The following is a 17,850-nucleotide window of genomic DNA, read 5'->3' as shown; positions in this document are numbered from 1 at the left end:
TTGTTTCTGACTTGCTACACAGGGAATTGTTTTCCTAGAAGTCATGATGGGTTTGCCACTAAGATTTGCATATATTTTCACCCTTTGACCCTGTTTAGAACATAGTAGACATTTAATAAATGCACATTCCTTTTCCCCTTCCACCCAGCACCCAAGATAACCCTTGATAAGTATTTGTGAACACTGTGCTTCCTGGGGACAGTGTGCATGCCATAGGTGTCCATGTAGAACGGAGTGGATTGCTTCACATCAGGATTGACCCCATGGCTTTAGTTGCATCTATCTCCACTAGGTATCATCCAGTAACCCTCCTCTATTTCATGGCTAACCTCCCTAATAAGGCCAAATACAACCAGTGCCTTCCATCTCTGCAGTTTGATTTCTGACATCCCAGATGATTCAACTGAAACAGATCTCCAAAGTTACCAATGGTCTCTTAATCACCAAAGCTAATGGCCTTTTTTCTTAGTCCTCATCCTTTTGATCACTTTGCAGCCTTTGACACTGTTGATCACCTCTCTTCCTGGATACTTTCTCTTCTTCGAGTTTTCATGACATTGTTCTCCTTTTACCCATCCTACTCCTCCTTCTCAGTTTCTTTTCCTGAATCTTCATCTAAGTCACATCTACTAACTGTTGCCATCTCCTAATGCTCCCTCTATACAATAGTGCTTGGTGATCTCATCAGCTCCCGTGGATTCAATTATTATCCCTAAGCGATGTCAGATCTATTTATTTAGCACTAACCTCTCTCCTGACCTCCAATCTCTCTCTGCTTGAGCACGTCCAGCAATGGGGAAGAACTTGCTTCATGAAGCAATCCATGCCATTGTTGGATGGTTCGAATTAAGGGATCTTCATTATATTGACCTGAAATCATCCCTGTACATTGATTGGCCTCCTGAAATATGCAACACACTTTGTATTTTATCTCAATGACCTGATGCTTGACAGTTCAAAAGGCCTTATGGGGTTGGAAGGAGAGAGTAATGGTCTCATCAAGCCCAGAAAAATGAATGGGGCCTAAATAATTGGCTGCATGCTTTTAATTGCTGTCTAGTTCAGTTATTTACATTCAATGGAGCAAAATGAATTCATGTCAGTATCATGTTAGAAGCTGACTGGTGATCTTTTTTAATATTTTGAGTCAAATCACATTCTGTGTAGAGCTAATTAATGCATGTCTACTTGTCCAAAGTATCATTTCTTTCAGACCCCCTTTGACATCTGAATAATCCTAGTACAGGGGAGTTTATGAGTTTTATATATCAGTCTCATGGTCTCTTTCTTTTCTCCTTCCTCCCTCATGTTACTGGCATCTTTACATCAGATACAGGGACTTAGTTTGAGACCTGCCCTACAAAAATGAGTAACTACAGGGTGACCTAATGTGGAATGCAGACCATCTCCTTCCATCCTCAGCTAATTGTCTCTTAGTCTTTCCATCATTACAGCTCACATTACCAAACAACCTTTCTGATTGTAGAAGTTGTGCAGTGGCAGGTCTTTGTTATTATTTCTGCCTTTTTTCCTTAATTGTGCAAACATCCATACCTGCTACCCAGTCAGTAATTTGTAGAGGCCTCTGCTGTATTGGAGAAATGTTTTTGTTCACCCTCTGCTGGAAAGATTTCTATCAAAAAATACATAACCGAAGGTCAGAAGAAGCAGAATTCCGAAGTAGGCCTAATCTCCAGGAGTAGCTCCTCTTCCAAATCTATATTTTAGTTTTAATTTTTGCTGCAAAAGATCACAGGAGGAGCTTTTAGGAAGAAAAATCTTCCCCAAAGCCTGGCTTTCATTATGTTTCTCTCAGGCTCAAAAACTGAGAGACACTGTAACACTGTGGGAAGAGGACCTGCATTTGGAGTCAGAGAAGCTTGGTTCAAACCTCACCTGATGTTTCCTTTGTATTTGACCTGGGGAGGGTCACATAACCATGCTAGGCTTTGGTTTCTTCATCTGTAAAATGAGGGCATTACATTAGATAGCCTTAGAGGTCCTGCCCAACTCTAAATCTATGGATCCATCATCTCACAGCCTTGCTGACTCAAGTCTATTCTGGGCCTAGCAGGGTGTGTACACAATATGAAAAAATGCCTTTTTGCTTCAGTTATCAGGATATTCCAACTGAGAATGGGTTCAGGACCTGAATTACACTGTCAATACCCTATGTTGATTTCCTGTATGTAACAACAAAGTTACAGGCCACAAGAGTGGAAGATAGAGCTGAGTGGGACTGGCATTCACTAAAATTGACTGTTTATTTTTATTTCTTAAAGAGTAAATCGTAGAGAAAGAGGGTTTCCAAATGTGTACTATCTTATGGAATCTCAAAGTCCCATTTACATTCCCCTGTAATTCCTCAATAATAATAGCTGGTGTTCTTATGGCACTTTAAGGTTTGAAAACACTTTATATACATGTGTATGTATATATATATATATATATATATATATATATATATATATATATGGATATAGATATTGAGTATCACAACAACCTGTGCAATAGGTGGTATTATACTTTTCTTTTTCTTTTTTTTCTTTTTTTGTATTTTTTAATTTAATATTTTTAGTTTTCAGCACTGATTTTCACAAGAGTTTGAATTACAATTTTTCTCCCCATTTCTACCCTCCCCCCATTCCAAGATGGCATATATTCTGATTGCCCTATTCCCCAGTCAGCCCTCCCTTCTGTCACCCCACTCCCCTCCATCCCCTTTTCCCTTACTTTCTTGTAGGGCAAGATAGATTTATATGCCCCATTGCCTGAGTATCTTATTTCCTAGTTGCATGCAAAAACTTTTTTTTTAAACATCTGTTTTTAAAACTTTGAGTTCCAAATTCTCTCCCCTCTTCCCTCCCCACCCACCCTCCCTAAGAAGGCAAGCAATTCAACATAGGCCACATGTGTATCATTATGTAAAACCCTTCCACAGTACTCATGTTGTGAAAGACTAACTATATTTTGTTCTTTCCTATCCTATCCCCCTTTGTTCAATTTTCTCCCTTGACCCTGTCCCTTTTTGAAAGTGTTTGTTTTTGATTACCTCCTATCCCTATCTGCCCTCTCCTCTATCTTCCCCCCTTTTTTATCTACTTCCTCCTTCTTTCCTCTGGGGTAAGATACCCAATTGAGTACATATGGTGTTCCCTCTTCAGGTCAAATTTGATGAGAGCAAGATTCACTCATTCCCCCTCACCTGCCCCCTCTTCCCTTCCTACAGGACTGCTTTTTTCTTGCCACTTTTATGCAAGATAATTTATGCAATTCTATCTCTCCCTTTCTCCCTTTCTCAATATAATCCTCTCTCATCCCTTAATTTGATTTTTTTTTATATATCATCCCTTCATATTCAACTCACCCTGTGCCCCCTGTCTGTCTGTCTATCTGTCTCTATCTGTCTCTCTCTCTCTGTATACAAACACACACACACACACACATATGTATATTCCCTTAAGGTACCCTAATACTGAGGTCTCATGAATTATACATATCATCTTTCCCTGTAGGAATGTAAACAAAACAGTTCAACTTTAGTAAGTCCCTTATGATTTATCTTTCTTGTTTACCTTTTCATACTTCTCTTGATTCTCATGTTTGAAAGTCAAATTTTCTATTCAGCTCTGGTCTTTTCACTGAGAAATCTTGAAAGTCCTCTATTTTATTGAAAATCCATATTTTGCCTTGGAGCATGATACTCAGTTTTGCTGGGCAGGTGATTCTTAGTTTTAATCCTAGCTCCGTTGACCTCCAGAATATCATATTCCAAGCCCTTCAGTCCCTTAATGTAGAAGCTGCTAGATCTTGTATTATCCTGATTGTGTTTCCACAATACTCAAATTGTTTCTTTCTAGGTGCTTGCAGTATTTTCTCCTTGATCTGGGAGCTCTGGAATTTGGCTACAATATTCCTAGGAGTTTTCTTTTGGGGATCTTTTTCAGGAGGCGATTGGTTGATTCTTTCAATTTCTATTTTACCCTCTGGCTCTAGAATATCATGGCAGTTCTCCTTGATAATTTCTTGAAAGATGATATCTAGGTTCTTTTTTTGATCATGGTTTTCAGGTAGTCCAATAATTTTTAAATTATCTTTCCTAGATCTATTTTCCAGGTCAGTGGTTTTTCCAATGAGATATTTCACATTGTCTTCCATTTTTTCATTCCTTTGGTTCTGTTTTATAATATCTTGATTTCTCATGAAGTCACTAGCTTCCACTTGCTCCAGTCTAATTTTTAAGGTAGTATTTTCTTCAGTGGTCTTTTGGACCTCCTTTTCCATTTGGCTAATTCTGCCCTTCATGGCGTTCTTCTCCTCATTAGCTTTTTGGAGTTCTTTTGCCATTTGAGTTAGTCTATTTTTAAGGTGTTATTTTCTTCAGTATTTTTTTGGGTCTCCTTTAGCACGTCATTGACTTGTTTTTTATGGTTTTCTCTCATCACTCTCATTTGTCTTCCCAATTTTTCCTCTACTTCTCTAACTTGCTTTTCTAAATCCTCTTTGAGCTCTTCCATGGTCTGAGACAATTTCATATTTTTCTTGGAGGCTTTAGGCTCTTTGACTTTGTTGACTTCTTCTGACTGTATGTTTTGGTCTTCTTTGTCACCAAAGATTCCGAAGTCTGTGTCTGTCTGAATCTGAGTGCGTTTTCGCTGCCTGGCCATGTTCCCAGCCAACTACTTGACCCTTGACTTTTTTGTTGGGCTATGACTGCTTGTAGAATAGAGAGTACTTTGTCCCAAGCTTGAGGGGCTGCACTGTTGTTTTCAGAGTTTTTTCTACACAGCAAGCTCTGCCACACTAGCACTCCATCTCCCCCAAGAACTGCCAACCAGGACTTCGACTCATATCTGAGCAGGTGGTGCATCCCTCTTGGATCCACCACTTAATTCCTCCCACTAGGTGGGCCTGGGGCAGGAAGCAAATGCAACTGTATTTCTGTACGTGCACCACCTCCGCTGCCCCCAGGGCAGTGGCTGAACTCCAAACTCCTTTCACTCTATCCCTGCAGTTTTTTCCACTAATCTTCTCTGTTGTCTTTGATGTTTGTGGGTTGAGAAGTCTGGTAACTGCCACAGCTCACTGATTCAAGGTTCTAGGGCCTGTTCCACCTGGCTCCCGATCTGGTTGGTCCTGGGCTCTGCTCTGCTCCCACCTCCGTGTGACAGACCTTACCCAGCAACCATCCAGGCTGTCCTGGGCTGGAGCCCTGCTTCCCTCTGCTATTTTGTGGGTTCTACAATTCTAGAATTTGTTCAGAGCTATTTTTATAGGTGTTTGGAAGGTCCTGGGGGAGAGCTTTAGGCCAGTCCCTGCTTTTTAGCTGCCATCTTGGCTCTGCCCCCTATACTTTTCTTTTCCTGAGAGAAGAAGCTGAGCTTTAAAAGGTTATATGAAATACTTGGTTCTTTTGTCTCTTCATTTGCAAAATGATCATACCAATACCTGCCCTACCTACTTCTCACATGGTTGTTAGGAAAATCAGATGAAATAAATATATGAACATACTCTGAAAAAAATATAACATTATGTGGATCTATGATGGTGGTGTCCAACTAATAAAAAGAGGGGCCATCAATCTGAACATAAATATCCCTGTGGACAGCATTTTAGTTTCAAAATATAGTTTTTCTGTGTTTTATTGTATTTGTATTTCTTTTGTTAGGATTGGGGTTATGGACATCCAATTTAGATAAATTTGGAGATTTAGAGAAAAGGAATTTAGAGATTGTTAAGTCAAGTAGCATGGAGCTTAGGGCTTAGAGGCCTTATGTGATTTTGATTTTTACATGTAAAATTTTTTTAAACATCTATTTTTCAAAATTTTGAGCTCCAAATTCTTTTCCTCCCTTCTGCCTCTCCTCCATCACTTGAGAAGGCAAGCAAAGTGATATTTATTATACATGTGAAATTATACAAAGCGTATTTTTATATTAGTCATGTTGCAAAAGAAAACACAAAAATGAAGTAAAAAAATAAGCTTCAATCTATATTAACAGTTCATCAGTTCTCTTTCTGAAAGTGGATAGCATTTTTCATCATGGGTCCTTTGGAATTATTTTGGATCGTCTTGATCAGAGTAGCCAAGTCTTTACAGTTGATCATCATTATAAGATTGCTGTTACTGTGTGCAATATTTTCCTGGTTCTGCTCATTTCACTTTGCATCAGTTCATCTAAGTCTTTTCAAGATTTTTTGTGAGCATCTTGTTCATCATTTCTTATAGCACAATAGTATTCCATCAAAATCCTATACCACAATTTGTTCAACTATTCCCCAAATGAGGGGTATCCCCTCAATTTCTAACTCTTTGTCATCACAATAAGAGCTACTATAAATATTTTGTACATACGGGTTCTTTTCCCTTTTTATGATCTCTTTGGGATACAGACCTAGCAGTGAAATTGCTGGATCAAAGAGTATGCACAGTTTTATAGCCCTTTGGGCATAGTTCCAAATTGCTCTCCAGAATGGTTGGATCAGTTCACAACTCCACCAACTCTATCAGTGTCCCTATTTTTCCACATCTCTTCCAGTATTCATTATTTTCCATTTCTGTCATGTTAACCAATCTGATAGGTGTGAGGTGGTACTTCAGAGTGGTTTTAATTCTTCTGTGATCCTCAGTGTGCCCCTCTGATCCAACCCAATACCCTCAGGCTCTGTCAGTACCTTGGATAGACAGTACAGTTAGGGTCCAGACTGGAAAGGAGGAAGAGAGTGGACAGGATGAATTTGGGAAATTGCAAAACATTTCTGATAACTTCAAACTTCTCCCACTAACGCTACACCACACCCACACAATAAGAACAGAAACAACATTCAATACATTTCTAATTCTGCAATAAGGCATGGAATCATGGAAGTACATAGTCTGAATTGTCACCTAGAAGTAATGAAAAGTAGATTGCATGTGAGTGTACAGGCTGCAGTACGTTACCAAGAATGAGTTATGTACACAAACGGGAGCAAAGATCACTAGATGTCAACTGAGCATTGGATTTTTAACTGACGAGTGAGTGAAGAGGCACTTCAGACTCTTGTAGGCCCTCAGAGTCATCATCATGAACAGTAATAGTCACTGTAAAGTCCTGCAGTCATAGAATGCATGGGAGATTTTAATAAACCTATGTTCATAGGACAAATCATAGAAATTTTAAAAACTGTTATCATTTTTCCTTTTTTCATTGGTGGATATACAATCCTCTGTGTGGCTTTTAAAGTCCTTTGACCTTACTCCACCCCATCCCTCATCCCCAGCCATGTACTCTGTGATCACGGGACCTCACACAGGACACTCCATATTCCAACTATGGGCATTTTCACTGGCTATTCCCCCATACCTAGAACACACTCCCTCCTCATCTCTGGCACCTGGCTTTCCTGGCTTCCCTCAAGTCTCACCTTCTACAAGAAGCCCTTCCCAGTCATCCTTATTCTTAGTGTCTCCCTGCTGCTGTGATTATCTCTAGTTTATTTTATACACACACACACACACATACACATGTATATAAATATATGTATATATACATATATATTATCTTATTTGCACATAATTGTTTACATATTACCTTCCACATTAGACTGTGAGCTCCTTGGGAGCAAAGACTTTCTTTTGCTTTTTTTTTTAAATCCCTAGCACTTAGCACTGTGTCTGGGAACATAGCAGGTACTTAATGAATGTTTGTCAATCTGAATTTAGAGTGAAAAAAAAATTCTGGTAATTGTACTGATTGGGCTTTCAGTGGTTATTTCAGTGATTTTTCAGCTATATCTGACTCTTTGTGACCCTTTTTGGGTTTTCTTGGCAAAGATACAAGAATGGTTTGACATTTCCTTCTCTAGCTAACTGGACAGAGGAGGAAACTGAGGCAAATAGGGTTAAGTGACTTGCCCAGAGTCACACAGTTGGTAAGTGTCTGAAGCCAGATTTGAATTCAAGAACATGTGTCTTCTTGACTCCAGGCTCAGAGCCCTCTTCACTGCCCCACATAACACCTCTCAGGTGTTTTATATTCTACGTCAAATGGTTTTCTCAGTTCTACCAATGGATCACTATCTCATTGAGGATCAGAGATAGGGTATATGAGGGAAGAGTGCTTGCTTTTGTTTTGTTCCATTTGTTCTGGTTTCTGATTGGAAAGAAACCTTTAAAGTCACTTTTGGTGAGTGTCATATGCTTTTTAACTTGACATTAGCTAAAAACCTTGAGGGAGGGAGGGAAAAATAGAGTAGCTTCTTTTTTTGGATATGAGAGATTTCCCTACTTATTTTCAATAAAGTAAGACAAACTGGGGAATTGTATCTCCCTGACCCTACACTTAAGCAGCTGAAAAGCTTCCCTTCAGTGGACTGGGCAGGGCAGGGAAGGGGAGGCCCAAAGTCTACTCTCTTCTGTTCTACATCTGAATGTGGGCTATATGGAATGACCCAACTATAACTCAAGCTACTGCTTCACATATGGACTTCAAATTATCCTTAACCCTGACCTGGATGTGGCTTCTATTTTGAGACACACTCACGGACAGAGAGAAGACTTTCCTGCATGCTAGACAGCTGGCACATGGTGGCATCTCCTGGATTCAAGCTTGTTGCAAATAGGGACACTGAATGCATAAAGGCTGAAGAGAATACTGTGTCTGTATTGACCTTGAAAACACATTGAACTCAGTAAAAATGGGGTGCCTCATTCTCCTGCTGTCGCTGTCCACAGCACGAGCTTTGTCTGCCTGAAGTTATCTATTTAGTGAAAGTAACAGGGAGAGTGTAGGAGTCAGTACTGGAAAATCCAGAATGCTACCCATCACTTACTCATTGACCTGTGGGACACCTGGTGTCAGGTCTGTTACCTGTAACTATGTTATATGAAAGTCCAGTGATTCTGGTAAGGCTTCTATATTTCCTACCCCCAGTACCTCTCCTACATTAACACATTTTTACCTGAATTTTCATCCTTTGAGCTTTTAGCTTTTTATCTTGATCAATCACTTTTATCCTTGACTAGGACAGTTAGGTGATACAGTGGATAGATAGAGAGCTAGACTTGGAGTTAACAAGAACTGAATTCAAATTGTTCCTTAAACACTTCCTAGCTGTGTGATTTTGGTCAAGACAACTTTACTTCCTTTGTACCTAGCTCCTAGGGTTACTGTGAGCATGAAATAAGAGAATATCTGTAAAGCTCTATGCCAACCTTAAAGTGCTATATAAATGCTATATAAAGTGCTATATAAATATAGACTATGAGTCCAAAAAGTCCAAAAAAAAACTCCAGTTCTAATCAACAGATTATAATGATGAACTTAAATGAATTATGTGGAATTTAATAGGGGTAGATTCTACACTTGGGCTAAGAAATCACCTTCACAACTATAGGATGGGAGAAACATGACTAGACAAAGCTTGATACATAGCAAGTCCTTATAAGATAAGTTCTTGTTGATTGCCAGTAGATCCTCTGTTACTGGCTGACTGTGCTGTTAATCAATATCCAGCCAGTGGCAGTGAAGCAATCAATTTCATTACCTCCTTGGAATCTCACAGCAAGTCGGAGTGCTATTATTATCCCCATTTTGCAGATGGGGAAACCAAGGCTGAGAAAAGTAAAGTGATTTGCCTAGAGTCACATAGCTTATGAGTATCAGAGGATTCTGAGATCTAGACTGGGTCTTACTGATTCCAAGCCCAACATCTATTCAATATACTACATTGACTTTGGATAGCTTTTGGAAAGTTGTTCAGTCTGTCAGGGGCTCCATCTTCCATTGAAAAAGAAGGCATAAGCAAGATAGGTGCTGAGGGGGCTTTCTTGTTTCAGATCCTCTTATAAGGACTGGGCTCCCATTGACAATGCACTAGTAATCTGTCAGAATTCATTGTTGCCCTAATACAGAAACAAGTTTGGAAGCTCACATTGGGGATAAATCTGGTACTTGTTGTGGTTGTGCCTTCAGCATCATGTAGAGGAAGCCTGTTCTGGCTAAATGTAATGTAACTTTCCTCTCTATCTTCCTTTCTGTATGGCTGAAATAACTTTGATTTTTCACAGTTAATGAGAAACAATAAAATTTTCTTTTCTTACATGATTTTCTTGTCTCCAATGATATTGGAACTCAGGGAAAAGTCTATGGCTTATACCTCTTTATTCCCGATGGCACCTATTTTGGTGGAGGTATACTGATAATTAAGGTGAGACTTTTTATTTTTACTATTTTAGAATGCTAAATTAATTAAGTGTCTTTGAGTCTTACTAGGTGCAAAACCTCAGACTGGTTAGCAAACTAGTTCACTAGTTTGAGAGAGGCGGGAAGCCCCCAGGGCCATAGTTAATCAGATGATATGTAAGGACTGTATAAAAAGAGATAACAAGAGTTGTTTGCTTGGGGCTCTCACTCCTGGAGGAGTGTTGATGTGGAGACTCTGGGCAGCTGCTCTAAGAGCCTCCCAGCTTGTCAATCCAGATGTTGATGGTTTCTTGGTAACTATGAATTGTGATCTGGTCTGTTTATATTGTGTATGTTTGTAATTTGTTTGTATACACTCTGAAGTTCAGGTTGCTGGCTTTTCCTCCTGAACCAAGTGAATGATATTTGTATGTTGCATTGAAATAAGATTGTTAACCCCCCTAATGTTACTTTCCTTGGTAAAGTGATCAAAAGAACCTGTTCTGGCAGCATTCTTGTTGTTGGGCTTGTGTTGCTCTTTCACCCCCACAACAGCTGCTAGCCGAATTGTTGCTACAGGAGGGTACCATTAAATTCCTTCCATTGTGTTGGCACAAGGACTTTATGAATTTCCATTAGGAAAAATATGTTATATATATATATGTTATATATAGGTTATATAGTAGGTTCTCATTAAATAACTCTTGAAATAAACATCCATGTTCCCATCCATTGGCCTTGATATAGAGTTGTCTTAAAGAAGTGAAGTTTAATTTTACCCTAGCTTCCCTGATCACTGAACTCTCAGGAATTGGATGTGGATTTATTTATTTTTCTTAACTGTCTAATAAGCAAAGCCACCCAATTCTCACATGTTTAATATACTGAATTACATTGGCCAGCATAAATCATGAGCTGATTATGCCATTGCACCTGGGCACACTTGGTCCATGCTTCTATGCACACCTATGCTGAACTATTGCATTAGTTGTAGTCAAGGTTTCAAGGGATAGAGATATGACCATGACCACTTTAAGCTGACTACAGGGTTTATTGAATGATATATAGACCACTTGGACCTATTTATATATAAAAAATAAGAGGATGAAATTATCAGAGTTGTAAAGAGCTTGAAGGTACCTCTGAGACAGTATAGACCAACTCATTTATCTCCTGAGCTTGGTCTGGAACCACCAATTGCTTGTTGGGATATCTCCATCTGTGAATGTTCCATAGATACTTCAAATTCTGCTAAAACAGAACTTATTGTCTGCTACAACTTTTCTTCCAACCCCAGCCTCTTTCTAACTTCTCTATTTGTATTGAGGGCGCTGCCATTTTCCGGGTTTGCAACCTTAGAATCCCTCTCAATTTTTCCCTTTCCCCTCCTGCAATATTCAATCAGTTGCCAGGAGTTGTTGGCTCATCATACATAACATTTCTCACATCTGTTTCCTCTTCTCCATTCACCCAGTCAGCACCTTAGCCATCACCTCTTGCCTAGTTTTTTGCAATATCCTCCTAATTGGAGGCCCTGCATCTAGGAACTTGCATCTTTAATTCATTCTTCATAGGCTTCCATTAGTCTCCTTCATGCACTCCATGTTGCCACTGATCTGCTGTTTCTATACACAACATTTCTCACCTCCATGCCTTTGCATGGGCCATTTCTGATGCATGGAGATCTGTCCTTTTTTACCTCTATCTATCAGAAGCTCTGGCTCAGGTCAAGTGCCTCTCATCTCTTCTGATTCCTTCTATTGTTAGTGCTTCCCCAGGCCCCTAAAAATTATTATGTTTGTATTTTGAGTTTACTTGTCTGTGTGCATGTTGTCTCTCCTGGTAAAAAATAAACTCCTTGGGGACAGGGACCGTTTTCTTTGTATCCTTAGCATTTACCATTGTTTGTTGAATTTAATTGAAGGTCAACTTTATATGGTAAAAGTCTGACTATTGGATGGCTTGGAGATGTTAAAACTATGTTGTTTTATGCTGAGATAGACAAAGCACTGTGGATGCTTTGATCTAGGGGTAAGCAAACCCCCTCATCTCTGAATATACCCTTTAAGAGAGTGCCAGAGAAAATTTAAACATGGAGTTGGCAGAATCCCTTCGGAGTCTGGAGCACTCTGAATATTCATCAATCTGTTAACTCTCCCTACCTGTATTCCCTACCCCATTCATCTGAGTGAGAGATTCTGAATTAATTGTCCTGCATCACTTATCAAATACAAGTTTCATGCTCTGTGTAGATGAGGAAATCCTTGAGTCGACATCCACAAGAAATAAATGAGTTCAATATCAAGGACTGGACCTTATGTCTATTGAGTTAGTTTCTTAGGAAAACGTAAATGTTGGCAAGAAGAAATATTAATAATTTAAAAGGAAATGGAAGTCTTTGAAGCAAACAAAGGAACAAAGGATAGTCATTCAAGTTAAGTGTTTCTCAAATCCAACAGCCTTGAGCGATCCTGCCTAGGAAATAGTCTCAGAAGAGCAGAAGCAGCTGAATACATGATAATGGCTCATATTTGTATAGTGATTTATAAAGAGCCTTTCTTACCCTTACCATGTCCCTGTGTGCTAAATTGAAAAACATTTGACTATCTACATTTTTTTAGGTGAGGAAACCTAGACCAAGTAGATGGAGTGAAATTCACACAATGTCTGTCAGAACCCACACAAATTCAGAACTTCTGATGTCAAAGGTTTTTGGTATACTAAACTGTCTTTTGCTTTTGTTTTTCAGTCATTTCAGTCATGTCTGACTCTTCCTGACCCCATTTGGGGTTTTCTTGGCAAAGAGACTGGAGTGGTTTGCCATTTGCTTCTCCAGCTCATTTTACAGATGAGGAACTGAGGCCTCAGTTACTTGTTAAGTGTCTGAAGTCAGATTAGAACTCAGGAAGATGAATCTTTCTGGCCCAGTACTCTATGCACTATGGCACCACCTAGCTGCCCATCTTTTGCCAAGTCATACTTTGGGACTGATGTCAGTGAGTGTATGCCAGCGCCAGGGCAGGGAGAGAAGGAGGGATATGAGCGTTTGATCACTGACTCCGTGGAAATAACCTCCAACCCTCACCCTCACAGGACTGGGCACTGCCAGTAGTGCTAAGGCATTCCAAGCTGGAAGCAAAAACAAGTTTTTCCAGGGACTAGATTGGATTTCTTTCCTGGATGACCAAATGAGGGTGTGTAGATGCCATTTTCCCCTTTTGCTTGCTGTCATCACAAGGCGCAGTATTATCCTAAGAATTAGTTAGAAAGCCTTTTAGTTTTATTTTAGCTGTAGTTATTGACAAACTTTGTAAGATATATGAGCTCAATTTCTTGCCTTAGTGAGGATCTTAAAATGTTGAATCATAGAACATTAACTTTGGAAGACTATTTGGCTATGGGTTATTTCTTAATCATTTTTTGTATCATGGACTCCTTTGGTAAAGCCTGTGAGTTCCTTATCAGAATTAAGTTTTTTAAATAATTGAAGGAATTGCTAGATTTCAGCTAAAGTCTAGCTAAATTAAAATGTAGTCTCTGCCCCATTGCCCAAGTTCATAAAGCCCTTGAAATCTATCACTGACCCTAAGTTAGGAATGTACAATCTAATCCAGCAGATGCATTTTACAAATGAGGAAAATGAGGTACACAGTATGCCTGATGTGACTTGCCCAAAGTCACACCCAGTGTGTAAGTGATGAAGTCACAACTAGGCCTTTGGACTTCTATTCCAGGGCTCTTAATATCACACCATAACCTTTCATCTTCATAGGTCACAGTTGACTGATTTCCTTTCTAGAAGGTGGTATAGTCCTGTATTTTTAAAAATTTCTTTCAGTTCTGTCAGTCCCCTAGGGAAAACACAGGGTCTTATTTTCATAGTTCTCAATTAACTTTCATGAAAGAATAGATGGTTTATGTGCCTAGAAGCAAACTTTCTCTCTTTCTTTTGTTTCCTTTCTGCTTTGCCTGTCTTTCTTCTTCCCTCCATCCTCTTCCTTCTTTGCTCCCTCCCTTCCTTTTCTCCTTCCTTCCCTTTAGCATTTCTTTTCTTTCTCCCCTTTGTGTTTCAGAGTTCATTCTTCACTTCAAAAGAACAGGGAAATCATAAAGAAAGTGAGTGGTTTTGTGTTTCTTGACAATGATGTGTGTTATTATACGATATTGATTGCCAAGAGGGTGCTTATAAAGCTATCATGGGGGATATATGGAGCCTTCATGTTCTGAGTAAAAAGAAGAAAAGGTCATAACAATAAGAGAATAGGTGAGAAACCAATAAAAAATGTCTCTCTTGAATTACAAAATTGTAATGAAAACTACATAGAAGCGAACAATCTCTCCTCTATATTCTAGGTAAAAGCACTTGTGGAACATCAAGAAATTTCATTGTTGAGCCTAGAAAGGTCAGGTTAATTTGTTGTTTAGTTTGTTCCTTAATAGTGGTGGGTAAAGACCTTCCTAGTTCAATTTCCTGATGTGTTGTGCAGGCATGTGTTGTGCATTATCTGTCCTCTTCCAAAGAATTCTTTCCTGGGCTTCAGGCTTTCCTTTACTGAAAGAGAAAGATCTTTCTCAGGTGTGCTGCACTGCTCTGAAAGTCACTGTTATCATCCTCTTGTGCTTTTCATGACTATGAACGGGCCCTGACAGGCTCTTTTACCTGACACATCTATTCTACCCTCACTGGTTTTTCTGAAGCAGATTCACTAGACATTTGTTCTGTTTCTCTTCCATACTTAAGGGTTTAGACTCGTGTATGCATCCAAGCCTCTCTAGAGATCTTGTGACTGTTTGCCATGAGACTAGTTCACTAGTATATCCAAACTTTCCCATATTGTGCTTGGTAAGAGTTCTTGGAGAATAGATTATTTTTCCTCTTCCAAGGCCTTAGCAGCCTTGGCTTCCTGTTGGACTTCCCGTTAGTTTTATTATCCAAGTTGAGTTATGCCCATGTTTCAGCTCATCAGCAGAACTGAAATGATAGGAAGTGTCTTTCTTCCACAAAGAATATGGAGCATTTTTCTAGCTTTCCTAATTCCTGTCTGCTCTCCTCTATGACTGTACTAAGATGACCTTTCCCTCTCTGAAGGAATGGTTTTCTACAGATCCATTCATTATTGGTTTAAAATTGAAAAAATACTGGGTCCAAATCTTACTTCTGCTGTTTATTAGTTATGTGACTGGGCAAGTAATTACTATCTTATAATCATCATCAATAATAGTGATAATAACAATACATTTATATTGTGATTTAGTGTTTTCAAAGACATGCTTGAATTTGCTCCTCTGACCTTTATGACATGAAGTAATTAATAGCAGAATTTTCCTATGACTTATCAGAGAAGAGTCACTTCTCCCCATTCTGTCTTCCAGTTTATAAAAGGGAAAGGACAATTCCTTCCCTTTGTAAATGTCCCAGAGGTTTATGGCTATAAGCTTTTCATTAGCACCATCTGAGTTTTCTTTGTTCTTCATTCTCAGCTGGAGGCCTAGACAGAACAGATTTGAATTTCCTTCTTCCTCCTGTAGCCATTGGTACTTCTGCTCTGGTTTCTACAAACAAACGATTGGGGGCGGAGGAGGGACAGGGAGAAAGAAAAGGAGAAATATGCTGCTTCAATATATAGATATTTGTCTGAAATAAAAGGGTTTACAGGATGTTGGATATGCAAGTAGCCATTCTGTACATTCCTAATCAAAAGCAGGATAAGGACAGTTTGTTACAATATCTTGCACAGATTTTAAGCAGCTCCATCCCAAAGCTACACTTTTCAAAGACGAAAGAAAAAAAATGCGTGTAGCTTTTAACTTTTAAATGAAACAGAGTCCAGCCATTCTCGACTTTTCCAGAGAGCTATGCAATACTTCTGCTGATCTCATCCTCAGTCTTCATTTCTTCTCTCCGTCAGTCTCTTGTAGGGGGTGGAATTGGGAAGGGGATGATGATTCCCAAATAGAGCTCAGTAGTGACTTTGCCATTTCACACCCATTGGGGCCTTTTGGCTTTGGACAAGGTAAGCTTGAACTCTACACCAGCCTCTTTGCCCTTCCACATTTTGTACCAGGGCTCAACACTTTTCTCTTCCTCTATGACTCTGGGGAAGTTGTTTGACTCTACCTCAGTACTGGATAATGGAGTCTTTCTTAATATGATCCCACTTATCTATGTGTCAGTCCTGCTTTATGGCTAGATCAATCACTGGAGGCTGGAATGTAACATCGACAACAACAATAAGGATTTATATGGCACTCTAAGGTTTGGAAAGCTCTTTACAAGTGTTATTCCATTTTACCCTCATAACCCTGGGAGGTGGTTATTATTATCTCCATTTTACAGATGAGAAAACTGAGGCAGACAGAGATCAAATGCCTTAACTCAGGTCTTCCTGACTCCTGGTCCAGCATGCTCTCCACTGAGCCACCTAGGTTGCTTATAATAGCAGAGCACATTACATACTATTTCATTTGATCCTCACAACAGCCCTGTGAGGTAGGTGCCATCATTACCCCTATTTTACAGATGGGGTAAAAATGAGACTGAAAGAGGGTAAGTGACTTACCCAGGGTAACATAGCTGGGAAATATCTGACTCTGAATTTGAACTCAGAAATTCCTGACTCCAAGTCCAGTACTCCATCCACTATGCCATCTAGAAATCAGCCACTCCTTCCTGGTATTTCTGTTCCAGGATTCTGTTAATTCTTGCATCACATTCTTTTCTATAGTCTCAGCTCTCTAGAAAGCTAGCTGGAGTAATCACCTAGCCTTCTGGGCTTCTCACAAATCCTCCCAACTCTCTTTTATACTACCAACTGGCCAAACTCTCACCAAGTACTTATTTCTGGTCTGAGTTCCAGCCTTGTCCTTGACTCTTTGACAGAGCTAAGATGCTACCCTGGTCCAGGAAAATTCTGAAGGCAGCTCGGAGATCCACCTGTTAAAGTTTCAGTGTGAGCATTCAAAACTTGGTGATTTGTAAATGTGACAAATTATGGCTTGATTCATCATTTTCTTGATTTTCCGGCCTTGAGAAAATGATGGAGAAACTGTTAATAAATTAGATTAAACATTAAAGTGTGCAGTGACTATTTTTCCCCCCTCAGACAGCTGGTTGTTAAACATTTACCAGCATACCACTGTACAAGTCTTATATGCTGTGATATAATAAGAGTTAAGGAAGGATTTCTCCTCATTTCCCATAAGCTCCCTTAGATGCATAACATCCCAAAGAAGTCACCCCCAGCCAATTTCTGTAGTTTATGGAGGTTTATATTAGGAAAATACATGTACAGGATGTTCCTAAAGTCTGGCCACATAGGCAAAAATGCATATTTTCAAGAAATGAAATGAATGAAATTTTCAACAATATCTTATTTTCTTGTTTATTTATTCTGGAGGGGGGAAGGCAGGGCAATTGGGGTTAAGTGACTTGCCCAAGGTCACACAGCTAGTGTGTCAAGTGTCTGAGGCCGGATTTGAACTCAGGTCCTCCTGACTCCAGGGCTGGTGTTCTACTCACTGTGCCACCTAGCTGCCCCAACAACACTTTATTTAATTGGAATATTAACAAATAACATCTTCAATATGATTTCCATCATTTGTGATGCAAAGGTTGATGTGGTTTGCAGGATTCATGTGAACTCAATGCAGTAACTCCACATTGTGGTCAGTTTCAGCACATTCA

The 17,850-nt window shown here is 39.4% G+C and overlaps 1 protein-coding gene across 2 annotated transcripts in view; it reads left to right on the top strand.

Moving 5' to 3' along the window:
- ADAMTS12 (ADAM metallopeptidase with thrombospondin type 1 motif 12) overlaps positions 1–17,850 on the top strand; it is a 533,606-nt gene that overhangs the window by 226,900 nt on the left and 288,856 nt on the right. The gene's annotated exons all lie outside the window — the stretch shown is intronic.

This window comes from Trichosurus vulpecula, chromosome 1, assembly GCF_011100635.1.
Source record: "Trichosurus vulpecula isolate mTriVul1 chromosome 1, mTriVul1.pri, whole genome shotgun sequence".
Lineage (NCBI taxonomy): Eukaryota > Metazoa > Chordata > Mammalia > Diprotodontia > Phalangeridae > Trichosurus > Trichosurus vulpecula.
This window is presented reverse-complemented; position numbering and strand designations above follow the sequence as displayed.